The 25,080-nt window shown below is 40.9% G+C and overlaps 1 protein-coding gene across 1 annotated transcript in view; it reads right to left on the bottom strand.

Moving 5' to 3' along the window:
- Positions 1–1,310: 1,310 nt before the first annotated feature.
- LOC143209392 (toll-like receptor Tollo) overlaps positions 1,311–25,080 on the bottom strand; it is a 38,121-nt gene continuing 14,351 nt past the window's right edge. Inside the window, exon 1 of the mRNA XM_076424967.1 lies at positions 1,311–25,080. This exon is cut by the window's right edge and continues 14,351 nt beyond it. The gene's annotated coding sequence lies outside the window, so the exon portion shown is untranslated.

Genomic DNA, 25,080 nt, shown 5'->3' with positions numbered 1-25,080 from the left:
TTGCGATAATTTAGTGGTGAAGATGAATGTGTAATGGGAATCGGAAAGTGCTACTGAAATTCCGGTGGATTTCTGTAGAAGTTTACGAGCCAACATGTTCGTCATTAATCACGTTTGTGGCTGTTTATCTGATGTTTTCGACGGGCCATTTAGCGTGGAAATATCTTCACAGAAAATTAATGATTCGTTAGTCCCTCGCTGTTTCTAAGCTCCTCAGACAACAGGCTTAAGCGGTTCTGTCTACATTCTTACGTTTATGGTGGAAAATCAAATATACGTAAATCTACCGGCGGGGCGCATTCATTCGGAGATATTACATTTTAATTAGTACTGGAACTATCAAACGATGACTAGCTTCTACCGCCTTATAACACATTACTGCGAAAGCTACCATATGATTTCGATGATCTTCACAATTCTTAGATCAACAATCTTCAATACTTTCACTACAACTTTCAATACAAAATTTTCAATACAGGATGACAAGAAATAACGGAGTTAAGCATTTCTTATTATAATTCTGTCAAATCGATGAATTTTGAAAAATCCAAATAATAACAACGTTAACATAAACCGTTAGTATTCATATATTTAAGAAGTTTCGAAGTGGCCGCCCTTTGCGCTGATACAGAGGCTCAAACGTGTTTTATAATTTTCGGCAATGGACCGCAGCTCTTCTAGCGTCATTCGGTCCCACTCACGGTGCAGAGATTTTTTCAATGACTCCAATTTTTATGGGTCCGTGCAAAGGCCATGGCCCTCAAAATCGACCAAACGCTGGAGTTCATAGGGTTGAGATTCGGTGATGTGATGAAACTTGGAAAATAAGATTTGCTACGGTTATCGTCGATCAAGGGGTCAAAATCAATCAAGAAGTGTATCGACGGGACATTCTCGAAGCCGTCATACTTCCGTGGGCCCAACAGCAGTTCGGCGATCCGGAATGGACGTTACAGCAGAATTCCGCGCCGGCCCACAGGGCGAAAACGACTCAGGAGTGGTGCAAAGGCCATTTTCCAGGTTTCATCACATCTGCGGAATGGCCGCCGTACTCACCGGATCTCAATTCTATGAACTCCAGCGTTTGGTCGATTTTGGAGGCCAGGGCCTGGGCTCGGACCCATAAAAATTGGAGTCATTGAAAAAATCTCTGCATCGGGAGCGGGACCGAATAACGCCAGAAGAGCTGCGGCCCATTGCCGAAAATTTCAAAACACGTTTGAGCCTCTGTATCAGCGCAAAGGCTGGCCACTTCGAAACTTCTGAAATATTTGAATACTAACGGTCTATGTTATGGTTGTTATTATTTGGTTTTTCAAAATTCGTCAATTTGACAGAATCATAACAAGAAATGATGAACTGCGTTATTTCTTGTCACCCTGTACTTTCTCAATCAACTACTGAAAAGGTTAAAAAATCTGAAAATAGAAAATCCAATTCTCCCGCGTTCCCGTTTTGCGGTAAAACTATGAGATTGCTCCAGTTTGGCAAAAAGGTCAATCAATACCATTATCCCCCATGGTCTAATCTCTATAAGAAGAAAGTTCTCCGGAGCGAAGTGTCCATTCTCGGCGCGGCGAGAGAAAGAAAGGGAGAAAGAAAGAATGACGGGAAGGTCGTCGCAGGGAATCTGTAAGACAAATATGCTCGTGTAGGATCTATCTAGAGGCACTCGATCTTTTCCAGCGACTAGTGCGCCGTAACGGCGTTTACCCTGAAGAGGAAAAAAATATTTGCCGTGTTACGGCAACACTTGAGCAATATTTGCTCGGCTCGAGCACGCTTTGTCCACATAGAGACATCGACGTTGGCCACGTTCAGCATGGGTTTCGGTGGAACCGAAAATGCCGCGCGACCTCTTCGTGGTCTTCGCGGCAGCGTTGCTCTGTGGGAAAAATGAGGAACGATTCGTCAGGGATCGCAGGGAACACGTGTTCCGGTCCGTGACCAATTTAACCGGATACCACGGCCTACGCTCTCCAACCTCTGGCTCTCTCTCTTCGACTCTCTCTCCGTCTCTGTTGCTCCAACCGACTTCAGGTTCTCTGCAAGGCAACCACCCTCTACCTACGCTGCCACCGTGGCTGCCGGTCGCTGCTAGAAAGGAAGGAACGTCAGTTGCACGCGCGCATCTGGATCATTGTCGGCGGAGATCTGTGGAGGAGGTAAATCGCTTCGAAATTCGGGCACCGTGACAACGTTACCTCGGCCCTGGGGAATCCACACGGCGACCGGCAAGACGGTGACGCATTGAAATCTGCACCTTGACTCGACACGCTGAATAATTCAGGGGGCAGCCTCCATTTTTTAAGCTTCGCCGAGTTATTGTTGCGCGCTTTGCCCGTGTTCGCTCGGAGATCCGAGCTTCCCGGTGACTCGCGGAGAATCCCGAGCGAGATCGGCAACCACGAAAATCCTACCCAAGAACTCGAAATTTTAGAATGCCCAGATTCTTGCGAAAATTTATTCCTGAATTGGGAACTGGAAAATTCAACCGCTATGTTTCGCACGATTCTTGTAGCAACTTTGTAAAATTGCATCGGATGCATTCGTTAATAGACAGCGGATCTTTATGCAAAATAAAAATTTTCTTCTCTCCACTTGATTTGTAATCCACTGGAGTGAAATGAAAATTTATTTTCTTTCGTAGTATGTTTAATAGGTCGAAAATGATGTAACAGTATTTTTAAGTTCTTCTAATGTTTTCACTGTTTCGAATTACACCCACTCATTTTTGTCATAAATCCATAAAGATCCGATTCATTAATTACATACATACACACAGTAAAATAAGTTTCCGTACACCCTTTAATACAGAATAACTTTTTAATAATTGTACCAAACGATCTGATTATTTGTAAGCAATTAGAAGCATTGGTTTACTAGATGATGTGCAAATAAGATTTTCCAAAAATAACAATTGATCAGGTTACATGCAAAAATAAAGAAAGCTGTTTTAAAGGGTGTACGGAGACTTACTTTACTGACAATGAGTGTACAGTAGTGTACACTCTTGCACGATTCTTCTGTGAGATTTTCATCCTTCACCGTTTGACCTGTAAAGACGTCTCAGATACGTCATGTGTGTCTTACGACTTACGACACTGCACACATTCAAGTTAAATATTGCTCGTTGTTAACCCGTTTGCAGTCGCAGCTATTTTAACTCAAAAACTAAACATTTCTTCCGAGCTAGAATAATTCCATTGTATATGATTTTTCTCATTTTATGGATAATTCAAAATTATCTGTATCGATTGAAAATAAGAAAATAAATTGAATGTTATTTCTTCCCCTAATAATAAAGTCATATATTGTGATCATCAATTTTTAAAATTTTCCAACAATTTTCGTATTTCATCTACTCAATTTTCCTATAAATGCATAAAGATCCGCAGTCTACAAATGAGACATCAAATAACAAATAATACCTTTAGTCACAGAGACTTTTAATTTAATTCGTATGTCAAGGGGTTACGTAGTGTTTCACAATATAAAATTGGACCGAATATGACAGGAGTGTTCTACAAGAGTTGTTCTATAACAACGTGTTAAATAACGGTTGCTTGACAACCTGCAAAATTATACTCGATACCCTGTAAAACGAACTAAAAACCAGTCACACATTTATAAATATAATAATCACAATAAACGTGAGACATACTCTGCTATACGCTTCACCAACGCGGCAGCCTAATAGAAATACAAAATGATGGTTTTACTAAAAGGGGTGCTAAACGATATCCGGCGAGCATCGAAAAGAATCTATCACTCATCCAATTCCGAGAATAATAACTTTCAAGATTCAATCGGTTCGGCCGGTCGGAGCCTGGTGTTTTTCTTTAGTCGTGGTCAATTAAACGGTACACATTGATCGAGCAGCCCACATCCGTGAGAAGGCATGGCTTGCGAGAGGCATCTAATTACTTAAACCGAACGGCGCTGATCCGGGGGATAGGGATAGGGAGCAGTCTATGATCGGGCCGTGCCGGAGTTCATAAACACGCTAGAGAGCTGGAGCCGCTATTCCGCCGTTGGTTTTGATTTAATAGAAGCTAATTGATAGGGGTGGCCGATCGGCCCGGGTGGTCCTGTCCCAGGACTTTGTTTAATTATGACGTATGGCACGCCGGAGTCCTTTCCCGTGAATCGACCTGCTGCTCGTTCGACTGGCCGCGATTGCTTGAAAAACTTGGCCCAGCTCCCGATTAAACAGCACCTTATGATGTGGGATCGGGACTCTTTTTAGACTCTCCCATATTCGCAACCCTCCTTTCGTTAGGGTACGGATATAGCGGAGCGGCGAAGATCGAGGATAGAAAAAATCAAACCAAAGTGTAATTAAATGCGACTGCAAATAGTAGAGGGGATTTTTCACTCTCTGCACTCTCCCTTGCCGCATAGTGCAGTGTCCGAATTAGAAAATCGAGTGACATTTTGCCGAAAAATGAACTTTCTCATATTGACATGTACAAAGTTTGTATTGCTTGCTAAATCTCCATCTACCTCGAAAATAGAATACAATAGAAATTGTAATCGTGACCAACACTTAAAGTTGGACATTTTGAAAAAAGGATGTTTCGCAGAAGAAAGATGCTTATCTTCATCAGGATGCCCTGGCTAAACTGTTTAATATTTTTTCTCTGATCTTCTTTTAAAACGAAGAGCATCCTTTCACGATAAGAATTTACGCAGGCAATTAAAAATTAATTAAAGTAATATATCAAAAAAATTATTCACAGTGAAGGCACGGAAATTGTCCAAATTCCTCATCTTTCATATGGAATATCTTTTCAGTTCCAAATTGTTACAAATTGTACATTTTTTTCAGTACACTTTTCCCTATATTATAGCTATGCACGATTTACTTCCCACATCGTCCCCCCACGCAAGTTATTAATGTTTAAAGGGTATCCATCGCTGCGGCGCTCCACTGTAATCCCGTTCTTAGGTTGTTTTTCTCTGTGGATGTTAAGAGGTCTTTCATACGCGTAGGAGATACACGCTCGGAAATGACATGCGTGTCCCATAGGTATAGGTGAATTGGAAATTAGGAAAATTGGACGGGTTCAGTGACTCATGCTAAAGTCCTATAATAATTAATTTGACGTTCGAGACGACGTTCTTTTAAACAGCGCGTCGTCGTCGTCGTCGACAGTTCCGGGAGCCCTGTGCCTCGCTTGTTCCACGCTTTATTAAAAATCGCAATCGGTTCTCTCGCCGGCGAATGGAGAGAGCTGTGCCGCTCGCTCTCGCCCGCTCGATTCAATTAAGACGCCGGCTGAAACAAAGCCTGGAATAATCTCGACGAATCCACGGGAATTATTAACACGTTTCGCGCCGCGTGGGACACACCGGCCCGACTCTCGGCTGATTTTCTCCGCTCTCGTTCCTCGAAGCAATATCACCGCGCGCGCAGCACCACCACCGTAGGTACTCTCCGGAAGTTTCGAAATACTTGCTGCTAGTACATTGAATCGGGAGCCCGGAGGAGTTACTCGCTCGCCTAGACTAAGGATCTTTACGCACACTTTTGTACGACGCCTTTCCGAGGCGAACTCGCGGAACGGAAATTTATTCATTTTCAGCGCGCATCGGGTGTACACAGTATTGTTCCCCGATCTTCAGGGACGGCCGAACAATCGCGGGAAACTCGCTAATCAATTTTGCAATTTTAACTCTTTGCGGCCCGATGTGTTTTCTCCGTTTTATTTCAGCACCTGCTGCGTCATCGTATAATCAAATTATATATTCGCGTATGTAGCTTTTCCGTCTACATTGATTATATCAAACGTATTGACGCGCGCTACTTTTTAAACGAAAACATACCTTCTGATGAATTATGGATTGATTTCTTTTATCGTATGTTTAGAATACCTCGAAAAATTATGATTGTTGTTATACATTAATATACATACCATGCATTTCTGGCATTAACCCCTTGCCCTACGATTTATTTTACGGTTTCAATGATTAGAACTTTCTTCGTAGTTCGTAATTTCCTAAAAAAGGAGCAAGTTTATATCTATTGTATGCGTACACGTTTTTCAATAACTACATATGTATACATTAACGAAACCAAAATAGAATTTCATCTTAGTTTAAAGGAGACTAATGACATACATATTTATTAGACTTTGTTCAAAATCTTCAACACGAGTCTTACACGATATTGTAGGGCAAGGGGTTAAGGAAATTAGTTGTTTTCTATATTTTAAGAAAGACATTTTCTATTATTCTCTATTATTTCCCGGTCAATTTTCATTAACGTTGCACACACAGTAGATATGGATTTTTGTATGAGCATTCACAGTATACAGAAATGATTTAGCCACATCCAGGACAGTTGATAGCGTCGACCATGATGTCTTCGAATGATTTCCACGCACGAACGAGCAACGAGTCTTCGAGATTGGCGCGCAGCCATAGCCTGATCGTCAACTGACATTGTCCACCTGTTCCCGGGCCCGTGCAATGAGATCAACAGCTGGAATTATCGACGGTCGGGTTCGCGATCGTCATGTTCATGCGAATCAGTATGCGGGGAAGGTGTCGGGTTTACCTGACGCACCTGATCGCAGTAAGTGAACGACCGCCGCAGTGTATACAAAACTGTTGTTGGCACGTTGATCGTGTTCTAAAGGGGCAACGGTAAGTCGGCCAGGTAGGATTAGTGTGAAGAACCTTTAGCTACGGTTTAGCCAAGGTTTGCCAGTGGATTCCAATAAGTCTTGGGACTACGTTCTACTGTAGACTTTAATATAGTCCGGTGCCACCGTTCGCATCGAGAAATCCTCAAGTCAAACAGTTCACTGTAGAATTCGTGTTTACGTACGGGCTCGGCCGAGTTTCTTCACTTTTTCGGATTTGGGGAAGCTTCTCCATTGTTCTTCTATTTGTCCGGCTATTTCAACAAGCGTGGATCCACTTGCGACGAAGTATGAGGGAGCGGCAGGAGCTTTGCAAATTTTTCTAGAGATTACTTTTCTCGTGCTGCTCCATTTTTATATACATATACGAAAGCGAAATAAATTCGATTGTTCCATTTCCATAAAAAGCAGCATTCTAAACGTGGGATCTCCATTGCGCGTCTGGACGCAGCGTTTTGTTATCCCAGCGACTTTTATACTCAATTCGTCATGTGTCACTGATCAAGTGATCAGAACCGCGTCTAGACGCGAGCCACTGCGTTTAAACAAAATGTTGTTATTTGAGAAAAATGTGTTTTTCACCATTCATTTTGCAATTGTTTTAAACAAATTCCGTGTTTTCATAGTGGGCCTCTTTTTAAAAATTGAAGAAAATAGGGATATAGCCCCAAGTGTCCCCTTTAGGGACCTCTTTTTAAAAGGATGGACATTTGAAAATTGACGAAATTAAAATTATTTGAAGTGAACGGTAATTCACTTCCGTTGAATTACGGAAGTAATTCTTTTATTACTTAATAAAAGCAATTTATTTACTTGTGTCAAACGGAAGCGAAGAGGCAGTTTTGAGGATCGATGGATCGAAGCAAATAGGTTGGAACGTAACGATATTGTAACTGGCGAAGACGAACCAAAATTCTCCGAGGATTCTAATGTATACTTTTCCCGTCTATCGCCTAGCAATCTCAGTTGATTACCCGTTCGAAATCAATTGTATCCAAGCTCCAAGGGAAGGTCGGAGGCTTCCAGATTCGGAGGATGCGCAGCCGGCTATTAATCCGGCAGCGAAATTGAAAGAAACGGTATACTCCTATTAAAAGGCGGCATCAATTAATTTCTCAAGGAGCCGGGGACCAATTATTCAGTACAGTACGGTGGTACTCCCGGGTGTCCTTAATAAAGCTAACAGCCCCGTAGCGCGGCCGAGCGAAGAGTAAATCCTCGCAAACGAGTATCGTCGTAGATCACGAAGCGGCGAAGTTCGTTGACGATGAACTGGAAGAGAATAAGAGAGGGATAGAGAGAAATCGAGTCTGTTAAGAGAGAATCTGTGCCGATAGGGGAAGAAGAGGATCGCGGGAGATGCACCGTAGGCGTGCAGTCAAAGAGATCCAGCAGCTGCTCGATCGGAGAGACCTATTCCGCGCAGACCCGCAAGGAAAACGCTGGAAACGAAAACTGACTGTGCCAGCGATCCTGCGAATATCTCCTGTAGCCTGGAATGAACAGGCAAAAGGACAAACTCCATGGGAGAGGCCCCGTGAGCGGCCGAGACGAACGCGGATTAGACATGGGTTATGGGGGTCTGCACGCCGCGCCACCCGGCTTTTCGGCTTCCATTCTCTTCAGGATCCTCCTCGAGTGGATACACTGACTGCCCTCGCCCTCTGTTCCACTCTTTTTCCACCGACCCCTCCTTCCACGATTTTCTTCCTCGCTCTTTTTGTCCTTGTTCGGGTCGTTGCTTCCGCGGAAATGGATTTTCGGTGATTTCATTAGTCCTCGAACGGTCCCGCTGCTGCGTCATTTAACTCGAGTCTGTTCGTTCGATCCTTGAACTATTGGTGGGCATACGGGGGTAGACTCGCAATCGCTCGATGAAATTATTTGATTTTTGGTACCGTGTTCGGGAGGTTCAATTATCTCGACTCATTGCGCATTAGTCAGCTGTCTACTTTGTGTCTTGCATAACGAGTCAGACTCCTGATGAATACATAAAAGTTGCATAAAAGACTACGGTTGAGTATCTCACCAATTGCTTCTTTACGCTATTAACCAACATATTTTTTAAAAAGCCTGACACAGACGGGAGATCATTTAATGGAATGTAAAAGTAGTAAACAGGTGAATTTTTACACTGTACAACGTATGAGGATTGAATACTCGTCCATTTTTTCTTTACACTTGAAATCAACAAATTTTTACAGACGGAAGATCATTTAACAGAATGTAGGAATAGCGAACAGGTGAATTTTCACACTGAACAACGTATGAGGATTGAATACTCGTCCATTTTTTCTTTATACTTGAAACCAACAAACTTTTACAGACGGAAGATCATTTAACAGAATGTAGGAATAGTGAACAGGTGAATTTTCACACTGAACAACATATGAAGATTGAATACTCCAAATCCGTTGAGAAATATGTAGTCATCCATTTTGATGTTATACTTTAATTAGACTGAAATCCATCAAATTGCAGCGGACTAATAAAGAAACTATTCTGACAGTATCAAAAATAGACCATGGGTGAATTTGACTAGGGGCTGAAAGAGATACTTTTCTAATCGTGACTATCTTGACAATGGAGGCATGGAGTGGCTGGTATGGGAAAATTTCCGTATTCGTATAATCCACCCTACACTAATCGTGAATGACGTCGAGGCCTTTATCCTCCAGGATGATGAATCCTCTGTCAGATGTCAGGATGACTTATCCGTTCCTGTTCCGATGCATCCACCAGTCCGATGACTCATTTCCTTATTCCTCTGCATATTATTTTAATTATGCCATCGATCTCACTCTGTATACCGACGACACTTCGTTAAAACCTTAGCAATTAATAAATTAATTCCTCTTGTGAATACCTTGACAGATGCGATCGACCTAAATGGCGGAGTATTAAAATGATTCGAAAAATAACGTTATCACGATAAATACATTATGACATAATTAATCTCTCTCGATTGTCTATTTCAAAGGCCTTGCGCGCACAGTCGACGCGATGGTGGAAAGTGAACGCAAAGGGGACCACGCTGTCCACAGTTATTCGAAACGTTCCAGAGTGGACCGCAGAATTTCAATCATGTTTTATTAATTAATCCGTGAATATTTGCCGGGACTATTTCAGGATTGACTTGGAACCACCGTGAGCTCGCCGCACTTTTGGCAATGGATTAAAAGTGGACCAAAGGCTTTGGTCTTTTTTTTAGCAGTTAGAATGATTAATCCAGTGCCTGACGTGCGAGAGAAATTTCGAAAAAATGGTAATTGGTTGGGAATTGCGGAATAAATTCTGAAATTCGCGCTTCTTATAACTCTTTTATGTGGAGCTGGATAGAAAATTTAAAAAATACTTTCTGTTTTTTATAATTAAAAATTTTAATTTTAAAAAATTTTCAGAGTACATATAACTAACAAATATCTACCAGTCGCTGTTTTTACGTTTTCCATACTGGCTCAGATAAAAAAATTCTTTTACGTCAGCTAGTGAACTGATCCTCCCAGCTTTGAAAAAACTTCAAGTCGTCTGCTCTAATTTTCGACAAGCGATTGTCTTTTTAAAAGTGCCCGAATATTACTGTGAGCGAGTGTATATGGCTGGCCTGGCCCGGGGGTACGATTTCATAATACGAATTCGATAATCCGAAGGAAAATTTAATTATCGGCGGACGGTTTATTGTTTTCTGATAGCAGATTCGGTGGCGTGCTATGAAAAACGACCCGATTCCACTGTATCGGAGACGGTGCACGCGGTCTTACAACGCCGGCACGTTAAGAATGTTCTTCTCCACCCCCGCGCCAGCCCACGTCATATTTACATCGGGTTCCCTTACGAAATTCCGTCCACGATAATTCCGAACGGGGGAATTTCCGCGAAATACCGTCGGCGACGGACGCGCGCGCCCAGGCCCTCGGAAATTTCGTATTTATAAGGTTTCCCTCGTTTCACCCGCTGCCCGGGATATAATTGGACGTGGGGTGGCCTGGGGGGTGGCTCGTGCAATACGCCGATAATAAATTAGCCGGACTTCCCGGCGGAATCGAAGGAAAAGGAACCGTGCACCGTCTGCAGAAACAGTTCCGCAACCCCGACGTGTCCGAATGCTTGAAATGTCAGCCAAATCTGCTTATTTATACCGTCTACATTTTCCTATCCATTCGGTAGTTGTAACAATTTCATTCATTTCTGCCATCTTCGAAAAATAACCATTCATGTCTGCCTACTTCTAAAACTGTTTCTGTTCTTTCTTATATTCTTTAGCAAATTATGATTTCGCCATTCGTTGATCGCCGTGTATTATTTCCGTCCATTTCAATCAACATGAAATATTTTCATCACCTTAGGAACATCGTTTTAAAAATAGTGAAAATCCGTCTGAACAATACAGAATTAAAAATGAAAAATTGACAAGAATTATTTCTAATAGAATTTACAATCCTGCCAGAAAATTTTGAAAATCTCAAAGATCACGAAACGAAGGTTTCGGAATAAAATTCGACACAAAATTCTCAAAATCTGAAACATCCCCTTCTTTACACAGATGACAGCGCAGCCTGAGAGACGCTGTTAACAGCAAATGGACCGATATTACCAGCACTTACAACTCATCAAATTCCTCGAATCGCACTTTGAACGGGGCTGAATAATAAATTAGGCGAAACTCTCAGCGAGATCGGTGGGGAAAGGGGTAGTTTACCGTTGCGCCGTCCGAGGCGAGAATTTCGCGTCGCGCAGCAGCAGCGGCGCGATTGTCGCGGGCGGCAATTCTGAAAGAATATACACGGCTGACGGTGATATTTCCTCGTGAGAAGTTAGGGTTGCCTGTAATAATACAGGCTGCGGAAGCCGGCCGGTAAAGCCTCCGAAGTAAGTTCTGCCATGCTCACCCCCCTCAGCTCTCTAACAGGGTAGAAACGGAGGGCTCTTGCATATTTACCCTTCGCTTTCACCCCTTACCCCCATACGCTCCATGCCAAATGGGCCGTTTCATTCGAAGAGCATCCAGCACGCCCTTCACCTTTACGTTAGGCGCCCTTTACGCCACCCTTTGTCTTCGACAATTCCAGCGATTTTCGGAGTCGCGACGTTTACTAGTGGCTTTCTCTCTCTCTTTCTCTCTTTCTTGCCCTTGGGTTCTCTCCTCTCAGCCCGGTTAGGAACGCGGCTACGGCTAATAAGTGGCCTTTCTGCGAATTAAGCGTCGCAGTTGCTTTTTCTTCAACCCCCTTCCGAAACTGTTTCCCTCTTCGCCTCGTCGCGTCATTTCACGGTGGAACGACGACGGCGACGGCGGCGGATCTGTCGGAACCATTCGATTGTAATTTCTTACGAAAATTGAACCGTTCTCCTTATCTTTGCTTATTTACGTTCCCTTATTTATGTTTACTTTATTCCACTCGCTTCCGTTCGAGCATCGAGTTCTGCAATATTTTATCTCTCGCGAAAGGAAAATAAGAGACACACACACTCGCATTTATTCCTTGATTAAAACAAGCCAAATAGGGCCATGGAAAGCAGTATTTTTATACATTTGAAAATGTTCGCCGCTACTTTAGGCGGAGGCGGGACACAAAGGGGACGAGAGTAATCCCGGGGAAATAATAACTACATCATGAAACAAAAATGTACGAATTGGAAGCTCAGAACGACCGAGAAACTAGAGCCGGGAACAAAGGGGATTATTAAACATTCGCGTATACTCTTTGCTTTATCAGTGTAACAATGTGCGGAATGATCACTTTTCATTTGTAAAGGTTCCGTTATATTCACCGCGGACTTGTGTTCCATCGGGACCGTATTAATTCTCAGTAACCAACGGAGTTTCAGAAGCTGAAAACATAATAATTCCCCGAACGAATTTAACAATTCCCAAATAGTCTTTGAAAAATCTACACCGTCGCCGACGAATGTGCAAACGCAATAGAACCGAAATCTTTCACTAAATATTCGCCGTGTTCAGTAACTTCTGTTCTGCAAGTCCGTGAAACACTGAAAAATTTAATTCTCTAAGTTCAAAAATAGTTTCCTCGTAAGAATTAAATAGCTGAAAGTTTCAACAGCAGTTCATTTTATATTTTTCAACCGTCAAACATTCGCTTGGGTAGAAATTCCGAAATATTGTAACACGTTTGATTTCTCTCTGTTTGTGTAGCAACGTACAGTGACTCTAATATAATATTCGGACGTTCTAAAAGAGACGATAACTTTTTAGATATTATAATATATTATACTATAAGATTTGAAATTTTTTTCTAAACTAGAGCAATTAGTTTACTACAGGATGTGAAAAGAAATTTTTACACAGTATTAAAAAATACTAAAAGTTGCATTTTACAATTTTTTTATGTGGGCCTGCATTGAAAATTTAAAATATACGTTTTGTAGATCTGTGTGAATTAAACATATTCTGAAAATTTCGTCAAAATCGGTCGACGTTGCAATGAGGTACAATTGTTTAAAGATGGTAAAAATTGCAGATTTTCACGATTTTCGGCCTCTCTCTAACTGCAATAAAGGATTCTTACATCTTTTAATGCCTGTCGTTTTTTCCCGAATCGATTTCGATGAAACTTTCACAGTGCATATAATTGACACAGACCTACAAAACGTATTTTTTAAATTTTCAATATAGGCCCACATAAAAAAGTTGTAAAATGCTGTTGAATTGCTAAAATGCAATTTTAGAAAAATTTCTTTTCACATCCTGTAATAAACTAATTGCTGTAGTTTCCCAAAAAAGTTCAAATCGTATAGTATTAAAAATATTAAAAAAGTTATCGTCTTTTTTACAGCGTCCGAATATTAATTCGAGTCACTGTATATATTTCTTTAATGTGCTTGTATGAAATGATACAAGGAGCAGAATTTATTGATTTAAATTAAAGTATAATGTGAACTAAAAATCTGGCATTTCGTGGCTCGAAGAACGTACTCGATGGTACTTTCACGGCCACCCGTTGGACGAAAGGCAAAGCGCCGCGTAGTAGCGATAACGGGCAGAACGGCGGCGGCGCGTATTTAATTTGGGAAAAGCATTTTCGCAGTTCGCCGGCGCCGTTTGCACCGTGAAATATTATGAGTGTCACTTGGTAGCCCCGGACACAATGGACCGAGAGGTTGCCATAAAAATGCGGTCTTGAATAACCGAACCCCCGTTCCCGGTTCTCCGTATCCAGCACCCCATCGACGGGGCGAGCGTAGAAAATCAATATTGAATATAAACAAGCGGTACATTCGAATCGATTCTGATTCTAATAAGCCAATTTTAATAATGCTCGCGATTTCGGCACGGTCGCCGGGGATTTTCGGGACTGGAGAATTCGATTAACCAAAACGATCGAGAGTAATTACATTCCGCGGCCCTGCGCGTCCCGCACCGCCATTAATAATCCTCGATTTTCTTAACCTCAACATCGAAATTAGAATGCGGAAACGTTTTCATATATTTGCACCGACGTTCCGGTAATTACGGCGCCGCGCGCGAACCAGAAATTTCGTTTCGTTTGTTTTGCAACTGCTTCTTTTTTCAAGCGAAGCGCGCGGTCGTTAAGCTGCACGTTTGTTCGCGACTTTACGGCGAAGGCGGTCGCACGAATATCGAAATAAGTGAAATTTCTGTATCGTTCGGTTCCAGAATTTCTTCGACTAACACCTTGACAGTCGTCTCGGCCAAATATGGGTAACAGTATTAGTTTCCTGGTACTACATATTTAAATAATATTTGAAAATTGTTTAAGCTGCTATATCGACTGTGAATGTGTTCGAACACTGTATTAATCCAAATCAATATTTTCGAAATATTGAAATGAGGGGCGTTGTATGGTTGCAACTTTTAACAAGAAAGAATTTTTACTTATTCAAAGAAAATAGGCAACGCAGAAGAATCCTTTCGAGGACTAAATAATATAGAAGCTAAATTACATATATCAAATTTTTCATTTCATTCGTTTGACCAACATTTTTAAATAGAAAGTTACAAGTAGATTGCGGATCTTTATGCAAAATAAAAATGTTTTGCATTGATTGTGGGAAGCAGGAATAACGTAAAAATTGATTTCATCCCTGAACGACTTCGTTACATTAAAAGCAACATTACAACATTCTTGAATTTTTTAAATCTCTTACTGTTCTATATTTCACTCAACCATTTCTTCAAAAATGCATAAAGATCCGCGGTCTAATTACAAGATACTAAAGTACACCTTTCTAAATACAAAAACTCATTTTGAATAATGTGTTTCCTGGGGAAAAAAAATTGCCGAAAGTCTCCATTATCGGCCACCCGATTGAAAATGATTCTTTAAAGTCTGAATTCTTTAACGCATTCGTAATCTCCTGAGGTGCGGTTAAATTGTTTGGTTAACAAGGCGGCTAGCCGCGTATGCAGTTGGCTGAGGCCATTGATTAAAGATACGAAGTCAGCAGCAAGGTTTCCAGTCTGCCAACAACGAGCCAAGAATTTGCCAACACTCGGCGCGAGACAATTGCGCGTTCGTTTGCGTTCCGAGCGCAATGATTCTCCCGCATTTGTTAATACACCGGGACATTAATGGCATTGTACGTTAGCGGTGGTCGTAGAATCACGCGCGGGTGAGCGAGGATTTTACGTACACACGTATATGTATATAGTCGCTCCCGTCTGAGGGGTGCCGGGCCGCGCGGAGCGTTAATAAAGATGAGTGACGATGCTTAATTAGTATTAGCTGGGAAGATAGCCCCGTGCTGCTCGTGCAGCAGTACGTTAATCGAGAGCGTAGAACGTCGCGGGGATTTAGCTGGCTCGGACCGAGGATTCTACCGTGCATACGCGACACACATGTTCGAACCCCTGAAAAATGCTAGCTTATACATATATCCACTTGCTTGAAACATCCCAAACGAGATAAATGTTGAATATCTACGGAAGTTATTAATCCTTTTCATTCGGAGCTAGTATAACTCGAAAATTAAACATTGAAAATTAAAGATTTTTTTTATTTTGTGCATATGAAAATTGATATAACACGTCATACAATACTTACATGTGTACAGCAATTTTTATATTGTGAGTAAAGGTACAGCAATTTTTAGTTGTAACTCTGAGTCACCCCACGATTGCTATGGGGTAACACTCAACATACTAAATCATTAACATGTGTATAATATTTTAGGCGTAGGGTAAATTGCCGAAATATGAAGCACTTTTTGTTGATGTCATTTTTTGATGATTTTAGAATGCTCTTTTTCGACCAACAAATTACCAGATGTAGATGCATTTCCTTCCTATAAGATTCTGGGGTCAGGTTTGTTCAAAAATTAATACAGCTTTTTTGTGGTGTGTCATCTGCAGGTTCCAGCGAAAGGGGTTCTTAATATGGTACACTTTGAGTCTCTAATGAACCACTTTCTGCTGATGACCTTTTTTGATGATTTTAGAATGCTCTTTTTCGACCAAAAAATTGCCAGTTGTAGATGCATTTCCTTCCCATAAGATTCTGGGGTCAGGTTTGTTCAAAAATTAATACAGCTTTTTTTGTGGTGTGTCATTTGCAGGTTCCGGCGAAAGGGGTTCTTAATATGGTACACCTTGAGTCCCTAATATGACACCTAGTGCCACATTCGGCACCCACACCAAGAATGTCAATATATATAGCTATACCCATATTAGGGAACCCTTGGTAGTGCCATATTGGGAACTCCACGTGGACTGATAATACTAGCTACTGACAAAGAGAAGTCGATTTTCAACCCAAACCAACAGTTGGCGAACATTAATATAAATAAACTGAAACTACAGATATGTTCAAACGTTTCAAGATCACTTACCTTCCTCGAAAAAGATACAATCGAAAATCTACCCACAAAAATATTCAACACGTACAGACACACAATTGGCGGAGGATCGATACTAAAATCTATAGAATGGTGCGAATGCACCGCACACTGTTGAGTAAACATGGTAAACTATTGTTTGAGGATTGTCTCACTAGTAGTGCCATAATTGGCGACTATTTCACGCATAATACTAAAACATTTACCTAAATCATGTACTTCAAATGGACCGTACTGATGTATGTCCGTGTACACGTGTATTTCAGGTACATGTTCAAACCACGATCTCCACTGTATACCAACGAATTCGATTCGTGATCGGTAAACGAGAAAAATCTAGTTTCGTCGATGTGCGCTTTCTCGCAAGATCGTGGTGGCATTCGGTTGTCGGTTGGATCATTTCTCACGCGATTCGTTGATCGACGAGTGGCCTGGCGTTATCGATGACGCGATTTCCAAGCGAGTAATGTATTTTGACAGACGTTCCTCGGTTCGAACGCGACAGCGTTTCGCGGTTCGTAATTGCGCGCGTTCTCGGTCGATTCCTCGAAGGAGTCTGTCGGCCGGTTTTTCGAGAGTCACGGCCAGCGCGTCACGGCCCGGAATTACGGAGTTATTCTGTATTAAGTGGCCATTCTACGACCCTCCTCCGGCATACCTTATTAGGACTGATTACGCCATAACGGCCGTCAACTCGATCCCCCACAGCAGAGAGATTCCCCAGGCCGTTCGCCTCTCTTCGTCACTTCGGAATCCTGACGAGCCTGAAAAAACTGCACCGTAACAGACGCGTCGTGAAAGGATCTTATCGGCCCGGTATCGTGTTTTCGGATGAAAGGTGTGAAACGTCCCGCGCGCTGGCCCCGGATTATCCCAGTGTCGTTTCACCGTGTTGACCAAACACTGATTTCTTCCACGGAGAGTATTCAATCAGAGCTGACGCGGTTATTGCGTAAGTCATTGTACCACCGGTTCTATAGAGAAGATTATGGTCCCGGTCTTCCATTCGAATTCTCCCGCGAATTCTTCGTACTTAATCATCGGCGTTGACGGAAGTGGGATGCTGATTATAAAGAGATTGACGAACGGTGATTATAACGGTGGGGTTTATTTACTTTTGGTGTGTCGCACCGTTTGTGCCCGTGGCCATTTTCTGTAGCATTAGGATTAAACTCAAGATAATAAATATTATTTTTCCATCACTTAGTCCACTAATTATTCTATTTACTATTTAAATTAATCAGCTATAGGCCCCGATTGAGAAACTTTTTAGTATGCTTCTTTATCCAAGTACGCGTTACCATAAAAACCCTATGAAAAAATCGGAATAAATACAATTGGGCTCAAATGGTGATTTCATCACCTGTAACTTAGGATTTATTTAATCTTCCCATTATTGTTCGACACAAAAGCGTAACGATTATGTAGATAGAAGAATTAATTAGTTATTAATCTCCCAGATAGCATTATCTCCATGGTAGACGTCTAAAAGACGCCTTAATTTCTCATAGACTGAAAGATGTAACTATTAACAATGAAAGTGTTCGATTCATCGAGTTGTGAACGATTAACATGCTGGAAAAACAAGAGAGAGAGAGAACAGGGAAATTATTGAAAAATTATTAAGTGTGCAAACAGGTTCCTTCCTCTTTTTTCCAAATTCAAGATTTTATTACATTTTATGTACGTAAAATATAATAAAATCTTGTATGGTATAACTGCCAATCTTTCTGCCAATTCTTCTTGCGTCTGGGTCGGATTTTCGTTGAGCACAATTCCTCTAACCGACCGTCATCAAACTTTCTCGGTGCACCTGAACGATCGTCGTCTTCCGAATTAAAATTTCCGGCTTTAAATCTTTGGTACCACTTTTTGCATGTTCTGTAAGACACAGCGTTCTCTCCCAGTGCCGCACAAACCATTTTAGTAGCTTCAACAGCTCATTTCCCAAGCTGGATGCAAAGAGTAAACAGTGATGCAAATGATGCTTCTCGCACGTCATGTTGCTTGAAATTGTTGCATAGGACTGGAAACTCTTAGAACGCTCATCACGACTCTTCTTAAAACTAAAACAACGCTCTTTCAGATGGCACCAAAATCGGGAAGTTATTCGTATTCAGTCAGAAGTTATGATCGTAGAAAAAGGGGAAGGAACTCATTTGCACTCCTAATATTTTCGACAAAAAAACATGAAAATTGCCACAAGCGATGGACGTGGCAATTTGCCATGTGTGCAACAATCGAAACATCAAATCTGTTTTGAAAATTTCGTCGCTCCCGGTTCGAACATTAGTTGAATTTTTTATTTATCGGGGGAGAAAACCTTATCCCATAATATACATAATGTACATAATATTATACATCATGTACATAATATACACAATATTGTTTGCATTATTAAATGTCAATTTCATATCTATAAAATGAAAAAAATCGTTTGAGTGGGATTATTCTAGGTCGGAGGAAATATTTAATTTTCTAGTTAAAACAGCTCCGCTTCTAAAGAGTTAAAAGAGAATATGTATTTAACGTAGCAGCTTTTTTAATCGTTTGTGTTTATTGTGAACTGGATATTGCCGAGTCGGGACCAGTGTACAGCGCGAAATAAATGAGCCACGAAATTGTGGCGTACGGTGGTACGTACCGGTGTTTCGATAACGTTCGACCACGAGCTATCGAGTATACACGATCGGTGGGTGTATATCGATATCGACTGGTTCGTCCCCGGCTGATTTAATTTCCCTTCTTCGATCCGGCCTGTCCCTTTACGGGAACGAATTTCACAGACCGCCAGGACAAGGAGAATGATAATGTGGATCGGGCTACTCCCTCCGAGACCGATGCTATCGGGTAACCTTGTTCGGAAAAAGTTAATAGTAAACGCGCGGAGAAGTCTATATCGAAGATAAAGTGGGCACGGTTCTTGGTACGAAGCAGCCAGGGACACCGTCTCTGGGTAATTCTTCTTAATGAGTCATTAACGTTCCGAAGCGAGCCAAGTGTACGTAGAATTCGATTATGCGACGTATTCTCCGAGTTGGATTAAATCTTCCATAATCTAATCTGTTTGCCGCTTTATCGCCAGACACTGAGTAGATCTTTCGCGCACTTACGGCATATTTCTAGTTGACGTAGGTCAGTTTTAGTCAACGACTACTACTTTCTTCTTAGGTTTCCGTTAAGTATGTACGAAAATAATCATATACGAACTATCTTTGTGTTTATTAAAATGTGTTATTTATTATTTTTATTAGTGAAAACTTATAGAAGACGTTGAGGAAAATTTTAATTTCTTATTACTGATTTCGAGTATTTAATGTTTCGCCTTCGGAAATTGTTCGTTTGAGGAATATCTCAAAATCCTGACGTCTTTTATTATACAAAGTGGTCCCCGCGCAACTTGCACACGAGAAAATCAAGAAAGAAATCAAGGTGACCTTGAAATCTCTGAAACATCTTCACGCATACAAAAAATAATTAAATCACAATATTTCCCTCCTCTATGGTCATTTTTTCATGTTATTACAAGTAACGGAAATTTTCAAGTTTTGCAATTTGCGTGGACCACCCTGCATATATACAACTTATTTTCTCCTAAATCTTCTTGGATTGGCCAAACTAAAAATTGTACATACACAGTTTTATACATATAATCTCTATTTTACAATGTTTCATATACTGAAACGTGGGCAAATGTGTGCCTATAACTCACTTCCGAAATCAGTCAATATTACATGAATAATTCATAGAGCTGCAGCGAAAATCTGTAAAAAATCTTAGTAAAAAATGGTGTTATAGGTTTCCAATTAATAACGGCGTATGTTCCCAGTTACACATTCGTGTGTGTACCGAGCCGCTTAAAATATCGAATATCTATCGTACGATAAAAACTGGCTTAATTAAAAATCCCGATTATAGGTACATTGTCCGTACGTTTAACGACCAAATAGAGAATCTCCGTTTCGCGAAGTCGCGTTACGAATACCGATGAAAAAACGCGCGGCGGTGCATCGGACTGTGCATGCTAGCTGAATAAAATCCGAAATTTAAGCTTCTCTTCATGAGTAAGCGATCAGAAATAACTTTCTATGAATTCGAGTTTTTTTGAAAAATTACAGACTCAAAGTACTGAGTAGCGAACAGTTCGTTATTATCAATCTTTTACGGTCTGAAGAGTTCCATCTCTTTTATATCAGAACTTCCTACAATATTATATAACTCAATTATTTTCCCATACGTAACTCTACTAACCTATTTAGCACAGTAGAGATAAACAGAGGCTTCAGAAAGTTTCGAGAGGAGAGTCCTTTAAATTTTATGAAACCTCGTACTTTAGAATATGATCACCTTTTCACGTTTGAAAAGTACGTTAATGTTGCAAATTATACTATAAATAACAAAAACATTTATAGAGTTTAAATATACTGTTACGTTATTTTCATCTTATTGAAAAAAATGAATTTGTATTTCACTCCAATTTGTTGCAATTCATGCAGACAATTTTTATTTTGCATAACGATCTACTGTCCAGAAATAACAGTTTTATTAATCAATTTAACAGGGTGATTTACGAGTAACGGGTTTCAATAAGTTTTCTGATCGTTGTTGCCGTCAGGTTATTTTGAGGGTCGTCGATGGACTTCTAAATGGCACCATGTATTGGTTGATTCCACAGTGTAGTAGCTGATGTGAAAACGAGTTCAACAATGTGGTGTACAGAGATGGGCATTATTTGGCGAAACAAATATGTCAAATACAAATAAACTAATATTTTAAACAAGATATACAATTTCGAAAATAATATATTTCTATTATAACAATCTGTGAAACACAAAATTAAAAATTTTACTTTTTGCATTGTTATAATACTCTGAGAAACCGCATAAACGTATGCGGTTTATGTCTATCTTATCGTTAAGAAACGATTTACTCGTAAATGTACTGAATCCGAACCATTATTTTCAGCAATAATATTTAAAATTAAAATTAAAAATAAATACCAAATACAAATATTTGCAATATATTCTTCAAATAAAATCTCTCAAATAAATTATTTTATTTTCAAAAATTACTACATGAAATAAAATATTTTATTTTCGAAGTTGTACACATACTTTACAATAAATAGGATTATTTATTATTTACTATTTAGAATACAATTTTCCCCAGTTCTGGTGGTATACTACGGTGGTTGAAATATGTACTAACATATAGTTGTCAACGTGAAAGGTCGAGTCACATTGATCACAGGACTTGCTAGAACAAAATGTCCAGTCATACTCGACACATACGTGCAAATGGATGGAGTTGAAAAGATATTAATTTTGTCAGGGGTTTCGCCAATTTTTGCCACTGTGCAGTGTCAGAGCTGTCGATTTCCGTCCGGGGTACGCACGCCTAGTGCGTGCGCTCCTCTTTTTCTGCGTCCGATGCGCGACGGGGACGCGCGACGAAGCGAGCAGAGGCGCCGGTGCATCGATCAACTGTCGAACGACCAGCCGCTAATTGCGCCGGCCACAATATCTTGATCAATCGAGCGTGGGGCGTTGGAATTAATTAGAACGATGACGTGCCCGCTCGACGTTCCACGATTCGCTCGACGGGGCGAGCTTGCGAGGATCGACGCTCCTGCCTCAGAGATAGCCTATCTTAAGTGAGTAGTTTCCCTTCGGCTCCGGGATCGAACAGTTTTTTTTTTATTTCATTAGCCCGCTGATAAAACGAACAAATTGCGAACGGACCCTCACCCATGGCGCCTGCTCTCCATTAACGGAACCATCCGCCCTCCCGGCTCTAATATTAGCCGGCTAATTCGCTATATTTGGCTGAAATTAATTTTCACTTTGCGAGAAGTAGGGTTGGAACAGGATTCTATTTATCCAGAATTTTTCATAGGATTTTTATGGTAACGCGTGTACTTGAACAAAAAATTTCTCAATATTTGTGCTTACGACTAATTAATTTAAATAGTGGATAAAATCACTAGTGGACATACGTAATGAATAAAATAAATAATTGACTTAGTAAGTAGTGAATAAGATAAATAGTGCACTAAATGCGTAGGGAATAAAATATATAGCGGACTAAGTAAGTAGCGAATAAAATAAACAATGAACTAAATGAGTAGTGAACAAAGTAAGTAGTGAACTAAATGCGTAGAGAATAAAATAAATAGTGCACTAAATGCGTAGGGAATAAAATACATAGTGGACTAAATAAATAATGTACTAAGGAAGTAGTGAATAAGATATATAGTGGACTAAATAAGCAGTGAGTAAAATAAATAGTGCACTAAATGCATAGGGAATAAAATATTGTATAGTGGACTAAATAAATAGTGTACTAAGGAAGTAGTGAATAAAATAAATAGTGGACTAAGTGAGTACTGAATAAAATAAATAGTGAATTGTTTGCGGGTAAATTGGCAGAGCAGATTACCCGGTTAAGACGTGAAAAGTGTCCGCAGGCATCAAGGCTGCAAGTATCGGGGGCTCTACCGTGGTATGATCCGAAGATAAACTCGGCCCGTTCTTTATTCTCTGTCCCCCGGCCTCGTTCAGCCTTACGATAAGCAATTTTATCGGCTTTGATCGATTCTATTAAGCGGGACCAGAGAACTTCGGTTCCCAGGTGCTTTGTCTCGGGCTCGGCGTGGACTCATCGATGCGGTCGTGACGTTAACCTTCTCTCTCGGGTCGGCAGCGGCTTCGAACGGAACTTTCTTTGCTTTAACTCGGCTCTGTTTGTAATGGGCACTCTTAATGGGAAACCTTCGAGAAGAGTGTTTCCGGTAATGTCGAGAAAAATTCTGACGCAACTTTTTTCCGATGACGCGACTCGCGACGGTCGAGGAGCGTATTTGAAAGTCAATTGTTCATGTTTGATATTTCGCTCGATGTTTCTTCCCCGTCGCTCAGGCTCGAAATTAGAAACTCGATTCCGCAATTTACGAGCAATATAACTAGCAGACGGGTCGAAGTGACACGTTTCTAATTATTTATTCTACAATTGAACGATCAACCTAGTTCAGTGATGTCTTCGTTAATTTTAAGGAATTCGAGGTTTGAATATTTCTGAAGCTATATTCTTAAAAAATTCAAGAGGAATCGAGTTTCTCTCAACAGAATTTTCTTTGGAATGGTCACTTCTCTACAGACCAAAATGTCAAACGGATCTGATAAAACTGATAACAAAAATAAATCGAAAGCTGTGCAAGGGGGCGGCTAGCATGGCGACCGAATCTCAATTTAAATCATCGAGATACCTCGAAATTACGAATCCGCGAATAAGTAGAGAAGCGAATCCTAATTACCTGCCGTGTATCCAAACACGGACGCGAAAAGATTGCGGCGGGGAAGAGGAGTTCCACGCGGTTCCGCCCTTATTCCTAGTTTGTTTTTCGAGCGTACCGGCGGAAAGCCGTAAATTATCGATCCATTTAGCACGGGGCCGGCTACTTTGATTATTAAGCGCGTCTACATGACCCACAGTTCCGGCCAATATCACCGTACTCTTATTATTATTCCATTTACCCGCGGTGACCGGCGCGCGGCCCGGCGAATGTAATTTGCCCGAGAGCATCCCAAAGACGTAATGTCATTAAACCATGGCCGCGTCTCTTTTCTGGTACATATTCCTACGCTCTCCCAACCCCTTCCCAAAATTCCCCTTTCCAAACCCCTCTGGCTATTCAAATATTTGACTCGCAGCCCGGCCACATGCGTTCGCGCGCACGGCAACGGGATTTTCTGTTTCGGCGTGTCCAGGACCCAACCACCCACGCCACCGATAAAACTATTACTTTGCCGAGACCAAGCCTCGTTTTTTCCCGAGAAGACGACCCCCAGCAACCCCTCACAGCCTCCAATGTAACTTACGACCTGGAATCTTGTACAGAGACGTGACCTGACGCTGTAACCACGACGAATTCGCGAATCCTTTTACCGCTTGACCCGCGGAGAAAATTTTCGCAAAGGAAAAAGTTACTTCAAATGACCTCGGGAAAATCACCCCTTTCAAGGAACTACTACGTTTGTTAAGAAATTGCACGTTACTTTTGTATTATATTACGTAAATGTTTACACAATTCTCCGCTGATTACCTCTCGAAATATACACAGCCTCTTAACATTCGATCAAAGATCATTCGAATCAGCATATTGCAAATGATTTGGAACATGACCTTTTATTAGGTTGTTTGGAAAGTAATTTCGTTTGTTGCTGGATCTATTTTAATGCTGAAATATTGATTACAAACGAATCAAATATTATTTCATTTAAAAAGAAAGGCATGACATTCATATTTGTTAGATTTTGTTAAAAAATCTTCATCACGAGTGTGACTCGTTAAAATACGGCAAGGTGTTAAGCTGCGTGTCCTGGGTGGTATGTCATTTTCTCAGTGCTATTTCTTCAAGGAGGCTGTATGTTATTGTTCAGTTCTTACATTCCACAACGCAATTTTAACAATATTTCATGGTTATAGCTTTAAGCTTCTGTAAGGCACACTTATACTGCATACTAATCGTAGATCAAGCTAGGATAAATCATCCAAACGTCAGGGAAACATTAGAATTAAAAAGACTCTTGTCTACAACACGAAATGATTCTTCTAGAAC

Source organism: Lasioglossum baleicum, chromosome 6, assembly GCF_051020765.1.
Source record: "Lasioglossum baleicum chromosome 6, iyLasBale1, whole genome shotgun sequence".
NCBI classification, from domain to species: Eukaryota; Metazoa; Arthropoda; class Insecta; order Hymenoptera; family Halictidae; genus Lasioglossum; species Lasioglossum baleicum.
Note: the sequence above shows the minus strand (reverse complement) of the source record. Positions and strands in the feature narration are given on the sequence as shown.